Consider the following 24,820-nt stretch of genomic DNA (forward strand, 5'->3'; position numbering starts at 1 on the left):
ACGAGAAGCTGCCTGGCTGCCCAAAGGACTCACCTGACTTCTTTGCTGAAAAGGACTTCTGGCTTGCTGTTGCCCTGCTGCCTTGTTGCCCTCCGGCCCTACTGAGAAGTGATCTCCAAGGGTTTGGATTGAGCTTGCCTCCTGTTTCCTGAAGTCTCAGGGCCAAAAAGACTTAGGCCTTCATTACAACCCTGACGATCGGTGATAAAGTGGTGGTAATACCGCCAACAGGCCGGCGGTAAACAAAATGGGATCACGACCATGGTGGAAACCACCATCATAGACAGCCACTTTAATACTCCGCCCGCCACGACGGTAGCAACCAACACCGCGGCGGTCATCGCCAACAGACAGGCGGAAGACAATGTACCGCCCACCCCATTACAACCCGCCAATCCTCCAGCTTTTTCGGGGTGGTACCAACACCATCAAAAGCACGGCAGAAACAGTGTTTGGAAGGGAAACCACTCACCTCGCGACACTCAACAAAGAACCAGGACACCGTGGAGCCCGAGTTATAGATCCTCCTCATGCTGGTGTACCTCCACATACACCAGGAATATCAAAGGCGGTGGTGACGACCACGGTGAGTACTGCACCTAGCACACAGGGCAGGGGGGAGGAAAAAGAGAGTGACACACACACGCAACACCGCCCCACACCCTCAGCCACAACACCATACACACAAACATATGCAGCAACATTAGATTTTCACCCCCTAACTCCTTGGAAGAACGCAAGGATAAAAAGGAATTGAGTTAAACATTATACGTAACAATTCAAAAAACAGTATTCACAAAAATATACAATATGTACATAAGGTCGTACATTGTCCTTTGCAAATGTCCGTGGCCCACTGGGCCAAAACTCATGGGCCAAGCCCACACTTGACTCCTGCCTCAATATGGAGAGAACACTGCAGGGGCATCAGGTCGAAAACACACAGGCACCTCAGGGGGATGGGGAAGGGGGGCTCCTCAGCCGGAAGATGGAATAACGCCACTGCTCCTCGAGGGGTCTCCATGCCCACTGCATGGTCCTGGGGAGTGCAAAGCCACAGTCTCTCAAGTCTTTCAAGTGGGTGGGTTGCCCACTACCTGGTCCTGGGGAGTGTAATGCCACAGTCTCTCAAGTGGGTGGGTTGCCCTCTGCTTGTTCTGGGGAATGCATAGCCACAGTCTCTTAAGTGGGTGGTTTGCCCACTGCTTGGTCCTGGGGAGTGCATGGCCACAGTCTCTCAAGTTGGTAGTTTGCCCACTGCATTGTCCTGGGGAGTGCAAGGCCACACTCTCTCTAGTAGGTGGTTTGCCCACTGCTTTGTCCTGGGGAGTGCAAGGCCACAGTCTCTCAAGTGGGTGCCTTTCTCCACAGATTCTGGAGGGGGCATGATGCCCGGTGTGCTTCATCCTGCCAAGGATTGGGTGAGTGGATGTCTTTCTCCACAGGTTCCGGAGGGGCTGGGTGCCCAGTGTGCTTCATCCTGCCAAGAATCTGGTGAGTGGATGCATTTCTCCACAGGTTCTAGAGGGGGCATTGTGCCCAGTGATGCAGCAAATGGGGTATGGCAGCTAACATTCCCTCACCTGGGTGTCTGAGGCACGAGATTTGCAGGGGACAGGTAGCAGGAAAGTCAATGGAGGCAGGGACAGTCTCCATCCTGCGGCGACTAAGGCTGCAAACTAGTGGTTGTGGCAGTGCTGTTGGGGGTGCTGCCAGTGGTGGTGGGAGGCTCCAGTCTGTCTCCTGCATCCCCGGATGGACGCACACTGGGGCTGCTGCTGCTGTTAGTGGTCCTACTGTCAGCAGTGTATGTGACGGTGCTTGCAGCGGGGGTGCAGGTGCCGGTGCTGCAAGTGGTGGAGGAAGGCACAGCCTCTGACGGCTGGCCACTGGGAATGCTGCTGCTGACAGTAGTGATGGCAGCGGAGTTGCAGGTGGTGGTGCTTATGGCGGGGATGCTGGCGGTGCTGCCTATGGTGCAGGTGACGGGGCTGTCGGTTCTGAAGGTACCCACCAGGCCCTCACCTGCAGGCTCCGACGCCTGAGGTGCCCTGCCTTGGCTTTTCTGACCCTTCTTCACCTTGGCAGATGCTGTTGGGACCTTGGCTCTGTCAGCTGCAGTTTTGGAGGAGGCCTTGCTGGGTGGGTTGTGCTCCTTGCCCTTGGTTCATGCTGTCCCCTTCTTCACCTTGGCAGGTGGCGGTATGGTATGGTCCTTTACAGGGGTCGTTGGCACACTGGCTGGCCTGACCGGTGCCCCCTTGATGCCCCTGGGAGTTGCAGGTACCACATCAGACGCCGACTTGGTGGTTGAGGTGCTGGGCTGGGTTCTGGACATTCTTGCCTGAGGGGAAGGACGGAGGGGGAGGGGGAGGGGTAGGGAACAGGTCAATGTTTGCCAGGTGAAGTTTTTTAGACACACTGGGGCAGGAAGATGTAGAGGATTTGGGAGTGGTTGTAGGAGATGTCTTTCTGCTGAGTTTGGGTGAAGGTGCATGGGCTGGATGCTGTTGTGAGGTGGATGGCTGTTGGGCGGGTGGGTGCTTGTGTTTTTGTACTTTGGGAAGAGGGGTCACAGACACACTTGGGGAGGACACAGGGGACGTGAGCATGGTTGTGGGGGTGGTGACTGCCACTTAGGGGTGTGTTGTGATGGGCGTGCTGGTGATGGAGGTAGTGGATGAGGATGCAGTGCATGCAGGTGTGAGTGGAGACGATACTGGGATGGAGGTGGACAAAGAGGAGGAGGGGTACACAGTGGTGGCAGTGGATGTTGGTGTGTCTGCATGGGGATGGTGCTTTTGTGAGTGCTTGTGCGATGAAGTGTGGTGCTTATGTTTACCTGAGCCACCTTTGTGTGTTGATTTGGGTGAATGCTGGTCTGAAGGTGTGCCTGGGAAAGGCTGGGGTTGAGGGGATTGGGTCTGGGTAGAGGAAGTTGGAGGGGGAAGGCTAGACACAGGGACAAGGGCTGCCATCAGTGCTGAGGCAAGAGCCTGAGATGCTCTCTGTTGGGCTGCCACGCCAGAGTGAATGTCCTCCAGATATGCATTTGTTTGTTGCAAATGGCTCTTGACACCGTGGATGGCATTCAGAATGGTTGACTGCCCAACAGTGAGAAATCTCAGGAGGTCAATAGCCTCCTCATTGAGGGCAGCAGGGCTGACTGGGGCAGGGCCAGAGGTACCTGGGGCGAAGGAGATGCCCAGCCTCCTGAGTGAGCGGGCACGGGAAACACGCTGAGGGGCTGCTGGGAGGGTGGTGCTGATGGGGGGGTGGTGGCTGTACCTGCTGTTGGGGTGGGCACAGAGGTGTCCGCCACCACCAGGGAGCTTCCATCAGAATAGGATTCACTGTCTGTGGTCTCCCCTCCTGTCCCCGTCGTTGTGCTCCCCTCGCCCACTGTCCCACTGGTGCCCTCACCCTCGGTGTATTCCGCCTCATGGACCAAGTGGGATGCAGCTCCCTCCGTCGGCGGTGCCTCTGCTCCTCTGCCAGATGATGCTAATGCACACAAGGAGAGGGTGACAAAACAAAAAGGGGGGGAGACAGAGGATACACTTGGTCAATGCCAGCAACACCACTACCGTTGGCGTGCACAACACACAGGGAGCAGCCCTATACACTAGGCCTTGCCATGGAGTTCAATGCCTAACGCCATTAGCTGCACACCTTAAACCCACAGTACCCTGCCCAGGAGTAGATGGCCGCCAACACTATTGGGGTAGGAGTGATACTGAACCTGCCCAACAAGGGACCTACCCTGTCATGTTCACCCTGGCCTAGGGATACCTCATAACGAGCACAAAGTCATGTTTCAGATTCTGTACTCACCCCCTTGTCGCTGCTGTGATGCCCTCAAGCACCCATCCAACTCCGGATAGGCCACCGCCAGGATGCGGAACATCACAGGGTCATGGTGGGATGGGCACCCTTTCCTCATTGGGAGGCCAGTCCCAGCTGGGCCTCCACTGTCTTCTTTGCCCAGCGGTGCAGGTCCTCCCACTTCTTGCTGCAGTGGGTGCTCGGCCTGTCAAAGCCCCCCAGGGTCTGCAACTCCTTGGCGATGGCACGCCAAATACCCTTTTTCTGGTCGGTGTTGACCTGCAGGGAAAGACAGCAGAAAAGATAATTATTCACCTGTTCTGAATATCATACTCATTGCCCACCAGATCCCACACATCCCCTGATGCACATACATTGACCACCTTACATGCTGCACTCTGGCCAGGACCCCTCTGCCCCCCTACATGTGGCTTACACACACTGCAGTCCATACATTCATGGCCCACGCATCATGCTCACAGTGTACTCACCTGTTTGTAACCGTAGAGTAACATGTACTGGGGTAGGACACCATCCACCAGTTTCTCCAACTCCTCTGCAGTGAAGGCATGGGCCTTTTCCCCAAACACATGAGCCATTGTCGCTTCAAGGCACAGGTCACAGCAGCACTTGCAGTGTAGGTCTTCTCCTGTTGAAGGCCAGGTAGCAAGTGAGTGATTAGATAGAAAATGGCGGTGACGTCCGCGGCGGTGCGTACCGTCACCGCCGGCGTATATCACCATTGGCTCCTGGAACCCATAGGGCCCAATGATAACCAATGCAAGTTTGCGCAGCGGTCATCGACCACCTACCCCGACGGTGCACAACGCCAGCGCAATTACCTCATTTTCATTTGTCCCTCTTCACAGGTCAGGCAGCCGCTATTTCAGGAGGGCACACGGCATAGCACCTAACTGTGTCACAGCAGACATTGGCACATCAACGGACTCTCGAGTTCACATACTGTTTCTGTAAAGTCAACAATTCATCATTAGTGCAATATAAGTGTGAATATGACCCTCTGCTCACCGTTCTCTTCCATAGGCTTCAACCGCTGAGGCAGATTATGAGGTGGCGGCATCCTCCTGTGTACAGACCCCTGGTGGACCTAGCGACAATGGTGGACAGACACACCTTGATCGTGCCACAACCCAAGAACTGTGTGCCCAATTGGAGCCAGACCTGATGTCTGCTATCCGCCAACCCACAGGTATCCCCCCTCTAGTGCAGGTCCTGTCAGAGCTTCATTTCGTTGCAAGTGGTTCCTTCCAAACAACAGTGGCCATGGCATGAGGGATGTCTCAGCCAATGTTTTCTAACGTGTTGACCAGAGTGTTGTCTGCCCTGCTGAAACACATGCGCAGCTACATCGTGTTACCCCACGTGGAGGATTTGTCTACAGTGAAAGCTGACTTCTTAGCGCTGGGATATATCTCCAACATCACTGGTGCCATTGATGGTACACATGTGGCATTTGTCACCTCCCCCCGGAGAAATGAACAAATTTACAGGAATAGAAAAAGCTATCACTCAATTTGTTGTGTAGCCCTTTCAAGTATAGCTCCATGCACGTTAGTTGAACATACTAGGCCGCTGTGCACTTTGCCCTAGATATATTTTATTCAGATTCGCATTGTTATTTTACAATAACCAGTTTTTACGGTCTTGTTTTTATTTCTTCTATTGCGCTGTTTAGCTTAGCTCAGCACTGTGTTCTCAAATAATGCATTCTTGATCGTCCTGTGCTTCAGTCAAGGCTACAGCCTGGTACATTGCCGGTAAACGTGGTAGAAGTTTAGACTCCAGCATTCATAGAAAACACACATTCTTACGTAGGGACATTTTCTTAGAACATCTGGGTGTTAGTTATAAAACACTTTCTAGTCCTAGTACACGTCAAGAAGGAGATTCCAGCCAGGGAACCACAACTGTATGCTGAATGCCCAGTTGCAGATGCTGATGCAGATTACAGGCCTTTGCTCAGGTATGGCGGTTGATGTCCTCCCGGGGGAACCTGAAAGGCAGGCTTGGAGCTTAACATGCTGTGCTCGAAATATAACTTAGAGAGAGAATAATCTAGCGGCACTATGATAGCCTTTTTCTTGTCCTTCACTCTCATCGTTACTATTTTAATATTATTGTGTTGTGTAGTTCTGGTTATTGCAGCTCATGCTTTTTGTTATCCAAAATGCAATCGTTTTATTAAACCAATCTTTAAAACTTATACTGCCTCTATTGTCATTTATATATGAGACCGCACTGTGTATGAGAGAACCGGTTGTGACCTGAGTGACCACGACTTCCCTGAGAAGTACTGAGATGTCATGCGCTCGGCTTCCCAATTGTCTCTACCATTTGGGATAGATGAGGCACTGCTAGTTAGCCGGAGCAAAACCCGGTTTTGGAGTGACAAGCATCATCCACCGTGGGCCAGACTCAGTCCCCCACATTGTGGAAGATCTTGTTGCTCAAAATCCAGTAGTCTCATTAAGATAATGAGATCCTACGTGACATGGCGCCGCCAACGTTTGATCAGGTTCTAATTTTCGGGTCCACCGGAATATCTTAGTCTCATTATATATAATGACACCTCAGTTCCGCATACGGAGACGTCCGTGGTGCTGAGTATTTCCACCACAGCCGCATAGGTAATCCTATTTTAGCTGGTGGTTGTTCAAGCTTGAACTTTAAAAGGAAAGAACTCCATCTTGGTGTGCCTTCTCTGAGCTCTTAGTGCTTCTATGATGGCGAATCCCCAGGTTGTACAAATAGCTCTTAACATGAGACAACCTCTCATGACGCACTTACTAGCACATGGCCTTACGGCCCAGGGAGGTCCAGTCACGTTTGTGGTGGATGCCCACGCAGCCTTAGAACAGAGCGTTTTTATTCATGGGTCACATTTCCAGCAGTTGATGGGAACACAAATACATTTCATACATATACAGTTGTGAACGCGAATGGCAATACAGGGCGTACGCATACTTAGAGATACCTCTATCTTATCAAGAACATAATAATTGGCATGATGGCACCCTACCCCATGCAATATTACCATTAAGGTTAGGTCCACTAAGTAATGATGGTCCCACCTGGCCTTTATTGGCCACATATACACCACATCCTGCAGTTGCGAATTTGGCAGTAGCTGAGGTTCAACGCTTATACATTGAGTTAACAGAAATATACAGACGATTAGTACAATTTGTGATGCAAACTTTAAATACAAACCCAGCGCGTGCTGCTCCAGCACAACCACATGCAGTAACACCAGGTATAAATCCGGTGACTGTACATTCAATTATGGGTAAGGTCCCGGCCAAACGAGAGGAGACTCCGTTTTGGCTATCACAAACAATTAATACGCTGGAGGCAGTATTTCCCCATATGGGACCTCAGGATAAACAGAGAATATTAACTATGTGCTTGCCCTTTGGGATGGTCCCTACAGTTGAACACTGTAACACATGGGGCACGGAATTTGCCTTGCTCTATACATCGGCACACGGTACACCGACACATGCAAACCTACCGGAATTCAAGATGAATATGGGGCTGCTCTGGCCCTAGATTTGAGAATTTAACTGATGGGCAATTTTGCCACAGTTTCTTCAATCATCCTAAGTAACCTTAAAGGGGAAGCAGCTGCACTCGCAGTGTGCATGTTTCTCCGTGACGTTCCACAACAAGATCAGGAACGAGAGCTGCCTAAAATAATAGCGGAAACGTATTTAAGTATCGGTTGAGATAGCCTAGGGACTAGACCACAAAAACCGCAAATTCAGGGTAGAATTAATAAAGATAATACTAAACAGCTACCTGAGGGTACTAAGAAACTCTGGGAGAAGAAACAACAAACACCTAAAAGAGAAAGGGGAGAATATCCAAGAGTGGAGACCCCACAGAATAGATATAATCTCAGGAATAGAGTGAATATAAAAACACCTGATAGATATCAATATACTGATACACGCCAATCTCGTTCCTTTCAGGACTCATCGGAAAAGAGAAATGAGAGAGGCGGGCGATTAGAACGGAGAACAGAGTACGTGAAACCGAGACAGGAATCACAATGCTCTTCGAAGGTTTCTGTTAAAAAGGAAGAGAAAGCTGTACAGCAAAAACAACAATTTAAAAAGAAAAAAGTGCCAGCAGTCTCAGTTCGACATGACACTCAGGAAGAGGGTTTTCTTGAAGAACAAGAACTGGGCTCTAGCACTGCTAGACAGCGCGGCAGAGGTCACAATAGTTCACTGGAATCTTCTAGAGCATCTGGAAGTGAAAGCAACTGATGACTTTATACAAGTAGAAACAGCGGCCATGCGTGTCTCCGAATCCGATAGGGTGTATAAAGTAACACTACAACTGGAAGGAGACATTGAACGCACGATACAGGTAATCTTTTGGGACCGTGTAGTTAAAGTATATGACATCTTGTTGGCCGAACAAGATTGTCCGCCTGATTTTGTCCGCACCTGCCCATATAGAGAAGAGGTTATTAAACCTTCCTTCTCGCTCCTTGTTCCAGAGGAACTCGCTGAGTCCTATTCTATAGAATGGGCTCTAGCACAGGCACCTGCGTTATGTAGAAATCACGTAGGGTGGGATAGGGACTCTCCATACCATGTCATTCCCATTGAAAGTGAACCTCAGCCATAACCACAGTATCCCATAAAACATGAAGCAAGGGCACCGGTGAGAGAGGTACTCACGCAATTAGAATACCAAGGTGTGATTGAAGCCTGTGTCTCACTGATGAATAACCCCTTATTCCCTGTAGCTAAGCCGGACCATTCAAACAGAATAGTCTTAGACTACAGACATTTAAACAGAAATACACGTACATATGCTATACAAAACTCACATAGCACTACACTAATGAGAAACATAGTGCAGAAAAAATACAAAACAACTTTAGATATCTCGAATGGGTTCTTCTGCCAGAATATAGCACCTGAAAGCAGGGATTTAACAAGCTTTAGCGCACTAGGCTCCCAGAAAAATTCTGTTTGCCCCAGGGGTATAAGAACAGCCCAGGACTGTTTGTGGCTCGTGTGACTGCTATTTTACACGAGATAGACCCTGAAGCATTGTCATATGTGTACGATATATATCTCACAGATGACGAGTTACTACAACATTTAAGACGGGTAGCCCACATTGTGTAGGGTTTGCCGAACTCGGCTACAAATTTAACTTTAAAAAGTAAAAAATTGCCTTTCTCAGCGTCCTGTTTCTGGGATATGAGCTGTTAAGTGAAGGGAAGAGACTGGCACCACAATTTTTAGAAAAATGTGCACAATTGCAACCACCAAATACAATTAAAAAACTTCAATCGTTGTTAGGCTTTCTAAATTTTGGCAGAACATACATTCTTGATTATGCATAAAACCTTTATATGACTTAATACGTCCCGATTTCTCAAGTAAATTCTGGACGGTTGAACATACCCGCACTCTTCGAGATTTACAGACAGATATGCTAGCAGCAAAACATTTACACACAAGGGACAATAAAACACATTTGGTCATCAGGGTAACAGCTGAGGCCATCGGTTTCACTTATGTAACATTTAATGAAGGTGAGACAGTCCTGATTGCTTACAAATCACATTTGTATTCAGCTGCTGAACAACGCTTTGCACTCACGGAGAAAATTCTCACTGCTGTGTGGATGGCTGTTATTAAAGAAAGACCTCTTGCCCAAGGAAAATGCATTATTGGTGTTTCTCCTATTCCAGCCCTTGAGGCTGTTACAAAAGCTAGCGTTCCGAACGCGAAAGCACTTCATCCACGATGGATACAATGGGCTACGTCTCTAACAGCCACTGATGTAGACTACATTTTTGACCCAAAATTACAAACTCAAGAATTTCTACAATATGAAGTAGAATATCCAGTTCCAGCAGACACCTTGCCTATTGATCAATATCATGCAATCATGTACACCGATGGCTCTGCTTAACGAGCGATTGGAACTAATCATCAATATTCTGCTGCATGCGCAGTCGTAAGCGGCAATATGGGGGGGAGAAATTCTGTCCCCAACATACCTATCCACAGACCGTAGGGGATTGTACAGCATAATTGGCTGAGCTAAAAGCTCTACTGATGGCACTAGAACATACGGATCCGACACAGTTTACACTGATTGATTGTGATTCATATTATTGCATCCAGTCTTTTAATGAATACCTTCATTACTGGCGTTTGAATGGGTTCAGAGATTCAAAAGGCAACACCATAAAACACATATTCCTGTGGGGGAAGGTAGCAGACGTGAAAGAGACGCTACCCAAAGTCCATGTTCTGCATACACTTGGACACCAGCACGTTGGAATACACGTTGCTGGAAATACTTTGGCTGATGAAGCCGCAAACTCAGCAGTGGCAGTTGCCACTGTAGCTGCAGTGACCCGTTCGAGTTCCATACCAGACACAGACATTATAGCTGCCAGAAATGCTACGGTTGATGGCACGCCTTATGCTAAAGGATTTCCTAATAAATATCAATACTTGATGGGAGGTATGCTGAACGCTGAAGTAACAATTCCGGGTGTAGGCACATGAGGGGGTGGGATCTGCACATGCTGGTGTGGCGGATACAATTTCACTCTTACAGGCCCATTATTGGTGGCCCGGTCTCTATAAAGAGACTAAGCAGTATGTCCTTTGTTGTGACATCTGTCAACAAACTACAGTTTCCACGGCCAAGCGCCCGCCGCAGACACCACTCTTAATTTCCAATAGACCATTACAACATGTGTACTTGGACCACAACGGTCCATTAACACCTGATAGTGCATACAAATACATATTAGTTGCTGTTGATTCCTGCTCCAGATTTGTGTGCATGTGGCCACAATTCTCGGCTGACGCTCCGACTGTTATTAAAGATTTTCGAATCTTTGTCGGTACATATGCAGTTGCGGCATTCCATTCGGACCAGGGCCCTGTTTTTGCCTCAAGGGCATTCAGGGACACCATGGCTTCGTTGGGTTCCAACTCCAGTACTCGTCTTCATTTCATCCTGAGGAAAATAGTGTTGTGGCGAGATTAAACCGCGATTTAAAGCAATCCTTAATAGCCAGAGTCTTAAATACGGGTCGTAGTTGGCTAACCCACCTATATGGAGTTCAGAGAGCACTAAATAACCTGCCTAGACGGTCCCTGGGGGGTCGTACTTCATATAAGTGCCTGTTCGGAACACGAATGTTTGTTCCGGATCTTCATGGTCCTGGCGTGGAGGCAGGAGAAACACCTTTTGACATAAATGATTGTGTCACTGTTTTACAGGAATTACAGCATTTCCGTGAAGATAACTTTTTTTAAATTGCTGCCTCCACAGGAATTAAGGATGTGCCAGTAACATCTACCGGCTGGATTCCCAGGATTGGGGATCTTTTAGGTGAAAAGGTCGCAGTGAAAAAAGAATTTGGCCCTTCTTATCGAGCACCAGTCCCTGTCTTGGGGATACCAGTACCAGAACTGTTATTCTACCACCGTTTTCAGGTGCCAAAGAAAATTGTTTTGTTTCCATTGACAATGTCAAACTACAACATGTGGCCGATTCTGCACAGCCGACCAAGAGGAACGTCCAGTAGTTCCCGAATCCCTCTCACTACTGGAGAAGAAGTTCCACTTCAAGTTGTTTATACCAACGCTGATACCTCTCCGAGCTTGGGGAGGGGGGATGATGATCTTGCATTAGTTCCACTAACAACAAGCAATTTAGAAACATTTGATCAAGCCACTACGACTACTAGCCAGACAGATGGTGCTGTCTATAGTGTACCACCACAAGAAACACCAACTCCACCGTTGGCCACGGCTATGCCATTTGCACGAACAGCCTCTGGTTACTTTGCCGACTACTACGACTGTCTATCGGATTCGTTTGCCTCTTTGACTGCTGTTACATTAGCTTAAAGAAACATATTTCATTTTACCATGGAACTATGTATGGCTTTCTTTGACTGTCCTAGCCTTTCTGCTTTGGATTGGTTTTGTCATTACTTTTTTCTTGTTAATACATGGTCCTTTTCTTCCCAAGAAATCAGTGGTTGAACAGGTGGAGGAGGTTTTGAAACCACATTTTTCATCACATAAGATTAGAAGAGACTTGTCTTTTGTGAACATTTCTGCAGTACCAATTCCTGATGGGATTGTGTGGGACAAAGTAATGTTTGATATATATGGTCCCACTGAAATTATTCAAGTACCGTATGTGTTAATATTATCAATGAATGATATAGTCATACCAGGCTTTGTATCTGATGATTGGGATATGAAAACAGTTGATTCTATGATGATAGAATTCCAATATTATACTGTCTATGAAAACGAAGATGTTTACCAGTTTCAGGAAAATTATGGTGATATGTTTTGCTATAATTATTATGGGTACCACTTCATACATAGAGCGAGCAGTCCAAAAACAATATTTAATTACACGCAATGGGAAAATATCTCCATCCTCGTTTTTCTTGTGTTATAGAGTGATTGACCATTACCTCTGTTTCACTCTTGTGACTATCTTTTAATGTTGGCCTCTATCCTTTATATGGACCAATAAATGAATTACCCGCTATATAGGTTTTGAGAGCCAATTTTAACCCCTAGCTTTCATCTCCTATTTTTCTGTTTTTCATACCCACACTTGGGGTCGTGGCATCATCACTAAATAAGATCTCCGGCAAGCGCCCCCCCTTTTGGGGTGGTGCCCGTCAGACATTGCAGTGCCGGTCTGACGAGGAGCAACTCCGATGATGAAGCATGACACCCATATGGGTGTGTGAGGTTTCTTGCTCCTAAAATTTAGGACTCTCCCTCTGTATCCTTTCTCTCCTTCTTAGCTGGAACAGTGTATTATATATATATATATATATATATATATATATATATATATATATATATATATATATATATATATTGACGTATTCTTTATATCATGGACAGAGTCAGACCAGGTCCATTATGCAGTTGGGTTGGACACTTCAGACATTGAAGGCGGGTCGTGTTCCGTGGCATCACATCAGTGCCAGGGAAATATTTTTTTCCTTTAATATGACGCGACAACAACAACTAATGGCTAAAAAGGAGGTGACTTATGTCATGCTTGACATTGAAAAGATAGAAAGACTGCCTTTTACTGTGGCCAAGATTCCTTCAGCAGAGTGGTTGATACACAGGGTTATTAATCCGCCTATTTCTACATTACAATTCACTTCTTGTTTGAAACACGTTCCGGTAGGCAGATATAAAAAGCTGGGAGATAGTTACATCCATGAGGCGTGGGAGCTTCCCTTCTCATACAAATGCCTCAATGGCATGAAAGAGGTCTTTCTTAGTGGTAGTGAATTCAAGACTTCAGCCAGCCATTCAGCCATTCGATGATTTTTAAGCAGCTGTCCTTGCATGGGCGTGTAATGCCTCAGTTGCAAACTTGGCTTGCTATCTGAAGGGAGTTCCAGTCCCCTTGATTAAATGCACGTTCCAAGTGCTTTCAAATGGCAGCTACGTCCTTCTCAATAGTGTAGACTGTTGTGGCATGTGGGCCAGAATAGTTTACGTTGTTTCGGTCTCTAAGGTCGTTACATGCTGCGGGAACGTGTTGTTTCCCCCCACTAAATTTAGGAAGGTAGTTGATATCTGGCCTCACTATGCTACTTCCAAGGTGAATTTTGACAAGTTAAGTATACTGAAGGCTTTATTGTTTCAGAAGCATGTGGCCCTTACATCTGCACGCGAGACATATGCGCTTCAAGTGGCAAGGTCATCGGCAGAAATACAGTCCATGTTAAATACGAACTTTCCGAGACACTTTGGTGAACTCGTGGGATGTATATTTAATGCGTCCAGCATGGCTGGATCAGCACATTTTTTCAAAGATGTTGGTATTGGTTTTGTTCACACCTTTTCCTCTATGTTCGGTTTGATACCTTTGGCTATTCATTCAATTTTCTGAAGCATTTTTGGGGGATTTCCAATAACTTTGGCTTTATTAGACAGCATTTTGCTGCTGCTGTTGTTTTTCCGCCATGGCTGTCCCGACGCAACAAGGACAAATGAAGGCGCTCCCATCAGCGCAGCTGTGTCGTGAATGCATGATGCAGCAGTTTGGAGCAACACTCCTGGAACATTTGGGGTGTGACTGGTCTCTGTCATTCAGACCGGTTTTGGATTGTGTGCAGTCTGTGTTTCGGTGCCGTTGGTGCTCTTTTGAACATGCACTGGAAGTTTGTCTTTCACAGCAACCGCCCCTCAGTGATTGATGCTGATCCGTTGATGTTCTCGTTGAGTGTTCATTACCAGACATGCGTGCTGCGGCTGCGTTTGCTTAGAGAAACTGATTACGAGCTACTCTTCCTGGAGGAAGTAACCATTAACTCGTTAATAGGCACTGCACGGGATGCCGCCTTGGTTGACACTGGGGCTATGGAACCCACCTGCTCCTTAGTAGTTTTTGTCGTGGATTTACCGGTTTTGTCATCTGCCGAAGTGGAGGATCTCCTGCTTTCCATGATTGATGCTTGATTTGGAACTGTCCTAAATTGACATTTTCCTTTGAATTCGGCTCTTGGCCACATGCTCATCTTTTAAATTGCCGAGTAGTATGCTTGTGTGTCCTCTTGACTTGTCAAAATTAAGTAGGGTTTTAGATATATTTTAGGTTAGAGCATTTTAGCTTTGGCTTGAACCACTTTCTACCGACAAGGGAAGGGTGTTGTGTAGTCATTTCAAGTATAGCTCCATGCACGTTAGTTTAACATACTAGGCCGCTGTGCACATTGCCCTAGATATATTTTATTCAGCTTTGCATTGTTATTTTACAATAACCAGTTTTTACGGTCTTGTTTTAATTTCTTCTATTGCGCGGTTTAGCTTAGCTCAGCACTGTGTTCTCAAATAATGCATTCTTGATTGTCCTGTGTTCAGTCAAGGCTACAGTCTGGTACATTGCCGGTAAACGTGGTAGAAGTTTAGTCTCCAGCATTCATAGAAAACACACATCCTTACGTAGGGACATTTTCTTAGAACATCTGGGTGTTAGTTATAAAAACACTTTCTAGTCCTAGTACACGTCAAGAGGGAGATTCCAGCCAGGGAACCACAACTGTATGCTAAATTCCCCGTTGCAGATGCTGATGCAGATTACAGGCCTTTGCTCAGGTATGGGGGTTGATGTCCTCCCAGGGGAACCTAAAAGGCAGGCTTAGAGCTTAACATGCTGTGCTCGAAATATAACTTAGAGAGAGAATAATCTAGTGGCACTATGATAGCCTTATTCTTGTGCTTCACTCTCATCATTACTATTTTAATATTATTGTGTTGTGTAGTTCTGGTTTTTGCATCTCACGCTCTGTTATCCAAAATGCAGTTGTTTTATTAAACCAATCTTTAAAACTTATACTGCCTCTATTGTGATTTATATATGAGACCGCACTGTGTATGAGAGAACCGGTTGTGACCTGAGTGACCACGACTTCCCTGAGAAGTACTGAGATGTCATACGCTCAGCTTCCCAATTGTCTCTACCATTTGGGAGAGATGAGGCACTGCTAGTTAGCCGGAGCAAAACCCGGATTTGGAGTGACAGGCGTCATCCACCGTGGGCCAGACTCAGTCCCCCACATCGTGGATGATCTTGTTGCTCAAAATCCAGTAGTCTCATTAAGATAATGGGAGCCTACGTGACAAATTAATATGCAGATGGTGTGTTTTGCGGACCAGTACATCTCCCATGTGAATGCCAAATTTCCTGGCTCTGTGCATGACGCCTATATCTTGAGGAATAGCAGTATCCCATATGTGATGGGTCAACTCCACAGGCACCGTGTGTGGCTAATAGGTGAGCCCAAAGTCCCAACACAGTTGACATAGGTAAATCTATAGAAAAATGAGAATGGAGCACACAAAATGTAATGTCCCTCTATTATCAATAGTCAAAAAGTCATTGCACACTTAAACATATAAGGAAAACATAATATGAGTTTCCACTAGAGTGGTATCAATGCAAAGTATAATCGTTGCAAAGTTCAGAAAGGCAAAAAAGAATTTTAATAGATAAATCATAAACATTGAATTTGATGTAAAAGAAAGTTATTTCCATAGGGAATTGTTGATAACAAAAACAAAAACTAAAATTTCATAACAAATAACCTATACATATATACAAACATTCAACCGACATTAAACAAAAGTATGTGTTTAGTCAACATATGAGTGGTTCATCCCCTACTATGACCATTCAAAGTCCAAAAAAGAGAAAAATGGTTATAGGGGTAGAAATTGTCCACTCTGAAGATTAGGAAGCGGAAAGAATGTCTTTTTGTAGTGTTTCCACTGTATTAATGCATGATTTATTGCACAAATACTTTACACATTCCATTTTAAGTTAAGCCTGACTGCTCATTGCCAAGCTATCAGAGGGTGGGCACAGGATTATTTGGATTGTGACTTACCCTGACGAGTGTGAGGGTCTTTGCTCGGACAGCCAAACAAAGACTCTATTTCTAACAAACAGTATACACACTTCCTGACATCTTCAAATATTTTGGCATTCTTTTCACTCTGACCTGCCAACATTTCTCTACTGAGGAGCTAATTAGTTGTTTCCCTTCTGAAACAGAGTGGACCGATTGGTGTCATCTGGTTTACATACCTTGGTTATGAAACTGACAAACAGATTACAGACATTCTTCATTTTGTGAAACTAGATCTAGATTCCAAAAACAGATTCTTTTCAGAAGGCGGCTAATCATTAAATAGATAGTTCTCCGAGTTACTCCAATCGAACACTGCATTGTGCTTCTGTCACAATTTCTCCCTGAGACAATTGCTTAAGGAGCATCACAGGGTATCTCAGAAGTGTACCAGTTGCATTGTGAATGCCATCTTGAATTAAAATTACTTAAACATAATGCATACAAAAGCCCTAGTCTTTTGTTTTTACAACTACTGCTTTTGTGATTGTGCTTCAAGAAATTATGTGAAACAGGTGGCAAGCTGCCATTTTATATTTTAACCACTATTTCGAACATCGACCTCATAACAAAATACCATCATTCATCCCCTTGAATCTTCATCACAACAAACAACAACAAAAGTGTTTGACTATATTCTTTTGCACGCGACTTCTAAACTAGCGATGGTCAAAGTTAACATTTCGAAAGGCATTTTTGTGCATGAGTTTTGGTACCCATTGTGTACATAAGTAGCAAACTATCGTTTCGTCCCGATGGTTTACCATACTTAGAAAGGCGCTTTATTTTTGACAGATATTGGTAAAGTGCTTAAAAAAAACTGTATAGTGTATGGACGAATTACATAGTTTTTTTAGACTGTGCGTTGCAGGTTGGGACCTGTCATATAAAGTGTATGCACTGCGGCTAAAATGGAGTAATTCAATTGTACGTTATATTTAACCATATGCATCCGAAGGACGGACACCAACGTGTTTTTACACATTTTGAGCCTCAGTCAGATTGCATGAAGTTTGGCACCTGACAAAAATGGAAAGTGCTGCTGTTGCAACATTTTTCTCAATTAAGAAGAAACGAACATACCACCATCACCCTGTATCAATATTCAAATGTGAAAAACGGTACTAAGCTTGAGGTAAAACAAATTTTCGTTGCCAGCCCAAGAACTGGAAGGCAATACATTTGCCAAATATGGGGGCAGAGCAAAGGATTGTGTGAAACTCAGGGGCTTATGTACAAGCCCCGTGGCGCAGGGTGAAGCAGCAAGTGACCTTGTTGCTCTTCCCTGTGTCAAAGGGGAAAGGGCAGAAATGAGATGTGCTCCGGCAGTGCGTAACTTTTTATGATGCTCCAGAGGTGCATAGTCTAGGCCCATATCTACAAGGCCACCCAAAGCCACTTTGAATGGCTTTTCATGGCATTGTAGATATGGTGTAAGGCAACACAGTGCAAGTCCCTGCGTTTCCCTACACTGCATCAGGGAGGTATTCCATGGGTGTTGCAGTGGGTTGTCCAATGCACCACCCATGGGTTTTGAAGCATTCACAAATTTCCAACAATCTGTAAACCTGGAAATACGTCAAAATCTTACTGCCAATATTTCTCCTAATTTTTTTCTCTGTCTAAATGTGTTGCATTCTGCAGCACACATAGAAGGAGGAAAAAGCATCCATCTCTTCTTTTCGTACAGGAAGGTGTCCCTTCCCACACAGAAACAATCCTGTTTCTGATGCAGGCACCCTTGGCAGACATCCTTGCACCATGGTGCAAAGGTACCTGCATCAGTTCTAGGCAGTCCATTGCGTACCAGAGCAGGGGAAGAAATGTGCAGCTTCTTGTAGATACAGCACATACATGCCATTTCCCTATATTGGAAGGCAGCGCAGCAAGCTCCCTTGCTGCTCTGCTCTACAAGGCTTGTAACTAAGCCCCCAAGTTTCTCCATCCTTAATGTTCGAAGCACCAAAATGCTGCAAAATGACTTTTGTTCTAACGTTGTCCCCCTTTACCTCTTTATATAAAGATGTGTATATCTGTGTGTGTGTGTGTGTGTGTGTGTGTGTAACTCTTGTAGACACATTGAATGCTAGCTGAAAAAAAGTGTTTTGAGGAATGTTTTAATTTTCAAAGTACATTGCTAAGTCAGGTAATATGGAGAAAGACTTGTGAAGCACCTACCACTTACTCATACAAACGTTTTCACAGGTCTCCAGAAATCTGACCCTCCATCTGCGATTGGGGCGTACAATAATGATCTTCCCAGAAGACTGCTGGCTGTAGGAAACAGGATTCCTTCAATAAACATGCATGTGCTTTAAGCAAAGGGTGTTTCAAATAACACGGCCGTGACTGGAAGCCACTGTAGATGATGAATAGTGGGAGAAATGTGTTGCCATGGTTTCAACAAGATGTACCAGTATAACTCGAGCTGTTTTAAGCAAGGAACTGCATTATGCCATTACACAAGAGTATGAAGACCTCTGGTCTTGCGGATAATGCACCAAATGTTTTACTTATTACCTTGGGAAACCGTTGTTAGCAATTTTAACGAGCAATTTCTAGCAGTCGCTAAAGCACGTTTGCCTCCTTTGAGGGGAAGGTGGTGAATTTGCGCATTAAAGAAAACCTGAAGAAATTGCTTTTTCCTCGGAGTATCTTGACCTGCACTGTTCTCTACTTGTTTGATGGCGAATAACAAAAGTTCTTCAAGCTAGAAAATGCTGTAAAGCAAGTGGCACAAAAACAAAGGTATATACTGTGGACCAAAAAACAGGAATGAAGCCTTCGAACAGTATTTTTGGCAGCCTATGCAGTTCAGTATCTACTGAAGTATAGACCCTCATTCCGAGTAGGTGTGGCATGGCTCAGGCCTGTTTTTTTTGGCGGACTTGATGTCCCGAAAACTATGATGGAAAACAGTAGGGTATGGTAATTACCATAAAACTAGGAATGGTGAACCCTTATCACAATTCTAAATGCACATGGAGTGAAATTCAACCTCCGGTGCTTAATCAGGGCCTCGGATGCCGATAAATACACCGGCAGGTGCCCTATTAAGACGCTGTGTTTGCAATTTATATAACTTCATACTAGTAAATAAGATATTGTTACAGCTTGGGGTCTCAGTTGTGATTTGGTCTTTGGATCCTTCTTACAAATGAGCCTGCATGGTGCCCGCAACACAAATAATTTTTTGTGAGCAGATGTGTCCTGCTCTAAGCTTGGGCGTGATTTACTTCTGAATTAAGAGTGAGACAGGCTTAGTCAGACAAAAAGAAGCTTCTGAATTAGGTTCCTGGGAATGCAGGTCTTACTTCTGTAAATTCATGACAAAGCTACACCTAAGCATGAAGTGAGACACAAATAGTTGCTGGAAACACTTTGTCAATCAGTCCTGGCTAGTCGGAGTAATTCACATGAGTCAGGAATACTAAAAGAATGCCCTCAGGGAAATATTTATGGTTTCCCAGAGGGAGGAGGCAGGGACTCAAAGGGACAACAATGGGAAAAACTGTCTATCAGGCAGATTAAAAATACCACTAAGGCACTAAGGACATTCTGATTTTGGCAGAGAATTATCTCTGTGAAAGATACCTCCCCACCAAATTCCAAGTTTTACTGGGTGGAGCTCCTCGTATAAACTAGGGGTGGGAGGAATTTTAATCCGACCTGCGGAACTGGAGGAATTTGGTAATTCCTCGTTATCTTTGCAACGCAGAATTACTGATTAAATTGTGCCACCCGGCCGGCAGAATTATTGTGCAATAGTTTTAAACTCAAAAGGGCTGAAAGAGGAAGCATTTACTCCTGTGTTTAAAAATCACTGCAGATAAAGTTTAAACTGAAGTGATTTTTAAACATTCTTACAACTCTGTTTAAACCACTGAGCAGCAGGGCATACCCCTCGGTGCCCTTACATTCTTATGTGAGGGTGCCGAGGGGTATGCACCACAGTGCAGTGCATACCTCTCGGTGACTTCACAGAAGTATTTAAGGGTACTGAGTGGTATGCACTGCAGTTCTTTCACATAAGTATATAATAGCACTGAGTGGTATGAACTGGAGTGGATACCGCTCGGTGTCCGTACATACTTATGTAAGGGCACCAAGGGGTATGCACTGCACATTGCGGTTCCCACTCTGCCCCTTTGTGGAATTACCTGGAATCTTGTGGAATTTTAATGTGTCTGTAGAATTCAATGGAATGAAACACCACCAATTTAGCCCACCCATAGTTAAAACAAATGTGTTTTGGGACACAGTTTCCTCATGCTAAAAGCAGGATAAAAGTTGTGTGCAGAAACAGGCACTTAGGCCCATATTTATACTGTTTGACGCAAATCAGCACCAGGACAGATTTGCGTCAAAAAGTTTACTGCCGGCTAACGCCATTCCAATGCACCAGCCGGGCGCCTTATTTATGGAATCACATTAGCCGGCACTGCGGCCTGGTTAGCGTAAAAATAAATGACTCTAACTGGGCAGCGGAGGCGAAGGGAGGACTGGGGGTTGTGTGCCAAAGAATGGTGCAAGTCAGGTTAGAGTAAAAAATATTGTCTCTAACCTGACGCGCCATTTTTTGACGCACAACCCCCATGGAAATGACTCCTGTCTTAGCAAAGACAGGAGTCATGCCCCCCTGACCAATGGCCATACCCAGGAAACTTCTGTCCCCTGGGCATGGCCATTGGGCACAGTGGCATGTAGGGGGGCCCAAGTTAGACCCCCCTATGCCATTTAAAAAAAAATAATTATACTTACCCGCACTTACCTGCACTCACCATGGATGGGTCCCCGCCATCCATGGGTGTCCTCCAGGGGTGGGCTAGGGTGGCAGGGCGTGTCCCTGGGTGCAGGGAAGGGCACCTGTGGACTGCTTCCATGGTCTTCCATCATGGAAATTAGCCCACAGGTCCCTTAATGACTGCCCTGACCCGGGCGTTAAAAAACAGTGCAAAACCAGCTGGCCACCATGTTTTAAGGCCCGCCTCCTCCTGTGCGTCATTTTGACGCCGGAGGATAAATAAGACGCACATGCCTTAGAGTCACTTTCTGCACGGGAACGCCTTCCTTGAATGTCATTAACGCAAGGTAGGTTTTCACGTACAATAAATGACTCAAGCTCCATAACTTTGGCGCTGGACGGGTCTCGCGCCAAAGTATAAATATGGAGTTAAGTTTGCACCGGATTTGCGCAAAAAATGACAGAAATCTGGTGCAAACAGAGTATAAGTATGGGCCTTAATTGGGAATTGCGGCCATATTACACCCTGTATTTCTAGGTCCATGAAGTTATTACCTTCTTTTCTCCAGGTCCTGTATTTCTTCCTGCAGTTACCAGCCATCCTAGAATCAGGGTCTAAGGGCCTGATTTAGAGCTTGGAAAATGGGGTCACTCCATCACATATGTAATGGATATCCTGTCTGCTATAATACAGGTACATTATATCCTATGGACATCATAATATGGTGGCCGGGATATCTGTCAGGTTTGTGGCGGTGTAACCCATCCGCCAAAACCCCAAATTAGGCTCCACGTCTCATAAGCTATATGTTTTCTTTAAACCCAATGATATATGTTGATGTCGGATCTACCTGCTCCTATTTTGGAGTTGTTTTTACTAGACCTTTTTTAACTTTAGAATTCACTTATCTTAAGGATATCTTTGGAAACAAATCAATGCTTTTAGGAATTCAAATAACTGATTTTAAAGTAATAGCTTGCTAGTATTACTGCCTTTAAAGAATTCAAGCTATCTGATTTCTGAATGAGGTTAATTAAACTATGCTAATATTAAAGCATTTGTGTGGCCTTTTCAAGATAAAATAATACCCCTCTAAATAGTCTAAAAATGCTTGGGCTGGCTATGCAATTTGCTATTATAGATCAAACTGTTCTGTCCCTTACTCTGGTATGGAATTCAAAACAGTCATGCTGAAATACATTAATTGAGGCGACTTTTCAACCAAATAAGGAATTGTTTCTTTCCATACACAATGCATAATGTGCAATGTTTCCTTGAAAGAGCATATTCCGGAATAGTAAACATTCCTCTAAGTAGTCAAAGTGTTTGCCTCCCAAGAAGTGAGGTTTATTTTGTATACATCACATGGGGGACATTTAAAAGATGGCATGAAGTACCACACAGAGTTATGGACTTCACTCTACGGGGAGATAAAACATGTACTCTACTAAATTCCGGTGGATGACATAAAGATGTGAATGCAGTACTGCTGGAGCCAGTATTTCGGAGGGCTAAGGTCCCCTAATGTGGGATGGTGCAGATCCTGACTACACTCACTATTGCCCCCATGCGTGCCTGCTGGCTTCTCTTCATTGGTCTGGGGAGAGGGTGTCCAGTTCACTCTGAGAGGTTGTCTGGATACAATGACAATCATTGAGGATCCACCAGACTCTATCTCTACAGTTTGTAAACTACAGCAATATTTGTTTTACACTACAAAGGCACACATATCCCTTGAGTTTGCACTACATAACAAGGTTGATGGAATAATCAAGCTCACTTCAGACTAGGGTATCCGACTGGCATGATCGTTTGAGTGCTTTTAACTGGTATTGAGGGAAATTTCATCAAGACTCTATCTACCTCATCGCTACCTCTTTGTCACTTTTGCCTTTTTTATACGATTGGGTGGGTGGGAATATTGTGGGGTTCCAGTTCCAGGTGTAAATCTGTACATTTCCCCCTGAGTCTTCCTTCACGCTTTTCACGTTATTTATTTAGGATGGGGAATTTTCACTAGATAAAAAATTCAGGTAATTGATGACAACCTTTTTATGTTAGATGCACTCTTCTCTCTTGTTCCTGTTCATGATTCCTTCTTCCAGATTCAGGGGAAATTGCTGGTGGACCAAAGGAAGTCAACAATTTAAGAAACCCTTTCCAAGAAAGATGTTAGCTTCTGTGTTAGCTTATTCACCATGCAAAGACAATGGGGTCATTACAACCCTGGCGGACGGTGTTAAAGTGGCGGTAATACCGCAAACAGGCCGGCGGACAAAAAAAGGGAATAATGACCCTGGCGGAAACCGCCAACAAAGACAGCCACTTTAACACACCGCCCACCATGGCGGTACAGACAAGCAGCGCAGTGGTCACCGCCAACAGACAGGCGGGAGACAATGTACCGCCTACAGTATTACAACCTACCAATGCGACACCTTTTTCGGGGCGGATTCACCGTGGATAAAAACACGGCGGAAACAGCTTTTGCTATGGGAAAACGCTCACCTCAACACATCCCACGAGGAAGAAGGACACCATGGAGCCGGAATTACAAATACTCCCTGCCCTTGTCTTTCTGCTCCTCTACGACCAACAGCTACGTAGGCACCGAAGACCCCGGTGAGTACTGCACCTACGACACGGGGAGGCAAAAGTTAGGGGGACACCCACCAAACACCCCCACCCCCACCCTCGCATATTACAACATACACACCAATGCATCCACAATAAATCACAGTAATAACCCACAATCCCCCCGGAAGAATGAATAGACAATGCGAAATTCGGTCAAACAATGTAATGTGCCAATATACATGTCATACAAAAATATACAGATAAATATTTCAAATTCACTCATAATTATAGATACAATACGAGAAGTAGTGCAGATATGTACACAACAATGTCCGTGCACCAATAGTCCAAAAATGCATGGGCGAGGCCCACAAACGATACCTGACCACTATCGGAGAGAACACTGCCGGGGCATCAGATCGAAATACTACAGGCAACCTCAGGGGGAAGGGAAGGGGGGGCACCTCAACCAGATGAATGCAAAGCCAGATCCACGACGGGGCTCCATGCCCATTGATGTATCCTGGGGAGTGCAAAGCCACAGTCTCACAAGTCTCTACAGTGGGTGGCTTGCCCACTGTGCCATCCTGGGGAGTGCAAAGCCTCAGTCTCACACGTCTCTACAGTGGGTGGGTTGCCCACTGTGCCATCCTGGGGAGTGCAAAGCCAAAGTCTCTACAGTGGGTGGGTTGCCACTGTGCCATCCTGGGGAGTGCACAGCCACAGTCTCACAAGTCTCTACAGTGGGTGGCTTGCCCACTGTGCCATCCTGGGGAGTGCAAAGCCACAGTCTCTCAAGTCTCTACAGTGGGTGGGTTGCCCACTGTGCCATCCTGGGGAGTGCAAAGCCACAGTCTCTCAAGTAGATGCAGTTCTCTACTGGTACTGTGTGGGACTGGTGTCCAGACTGGATGAGTCTCCCCATGAAACTTCATGTCCTGTCACTGTCCCAGCTGCACATGTGATAAGGATGCCTGATGTGGCGGCCTTTTCATTCCTACACGGTGCTTGCCCTGTTCAGCGGTCTTCACCATGGTGGTCTTTGCCCTGTTCAGCGGTGCTTTGCCATGGCGGTCTTTGCCCTGTTCAGCGGTCTTCACCATGGCGGTCTTTGCCCTGTTCAGCGGTGCTTTGCCATGGCGGTTCAGGACTGTTCAGCGGTCTTCACCATGGCTGTCTTTGCCCTGTT

Source organism: Pleurodeles waltl, chromosome 6 (genome assembly GCF_031143425.1).
Source record: "Pleurodeles waltl isolate 20211129_DDA chromosome 6, aPleWal1.hap1.20221129, whole genome shotgun sequence".
NCBI lineage: Eukaryota > Metazoa > Chordata > Amphibia > Caudata > Salamandridae > Pleurodeles > Pleurodeles waltl.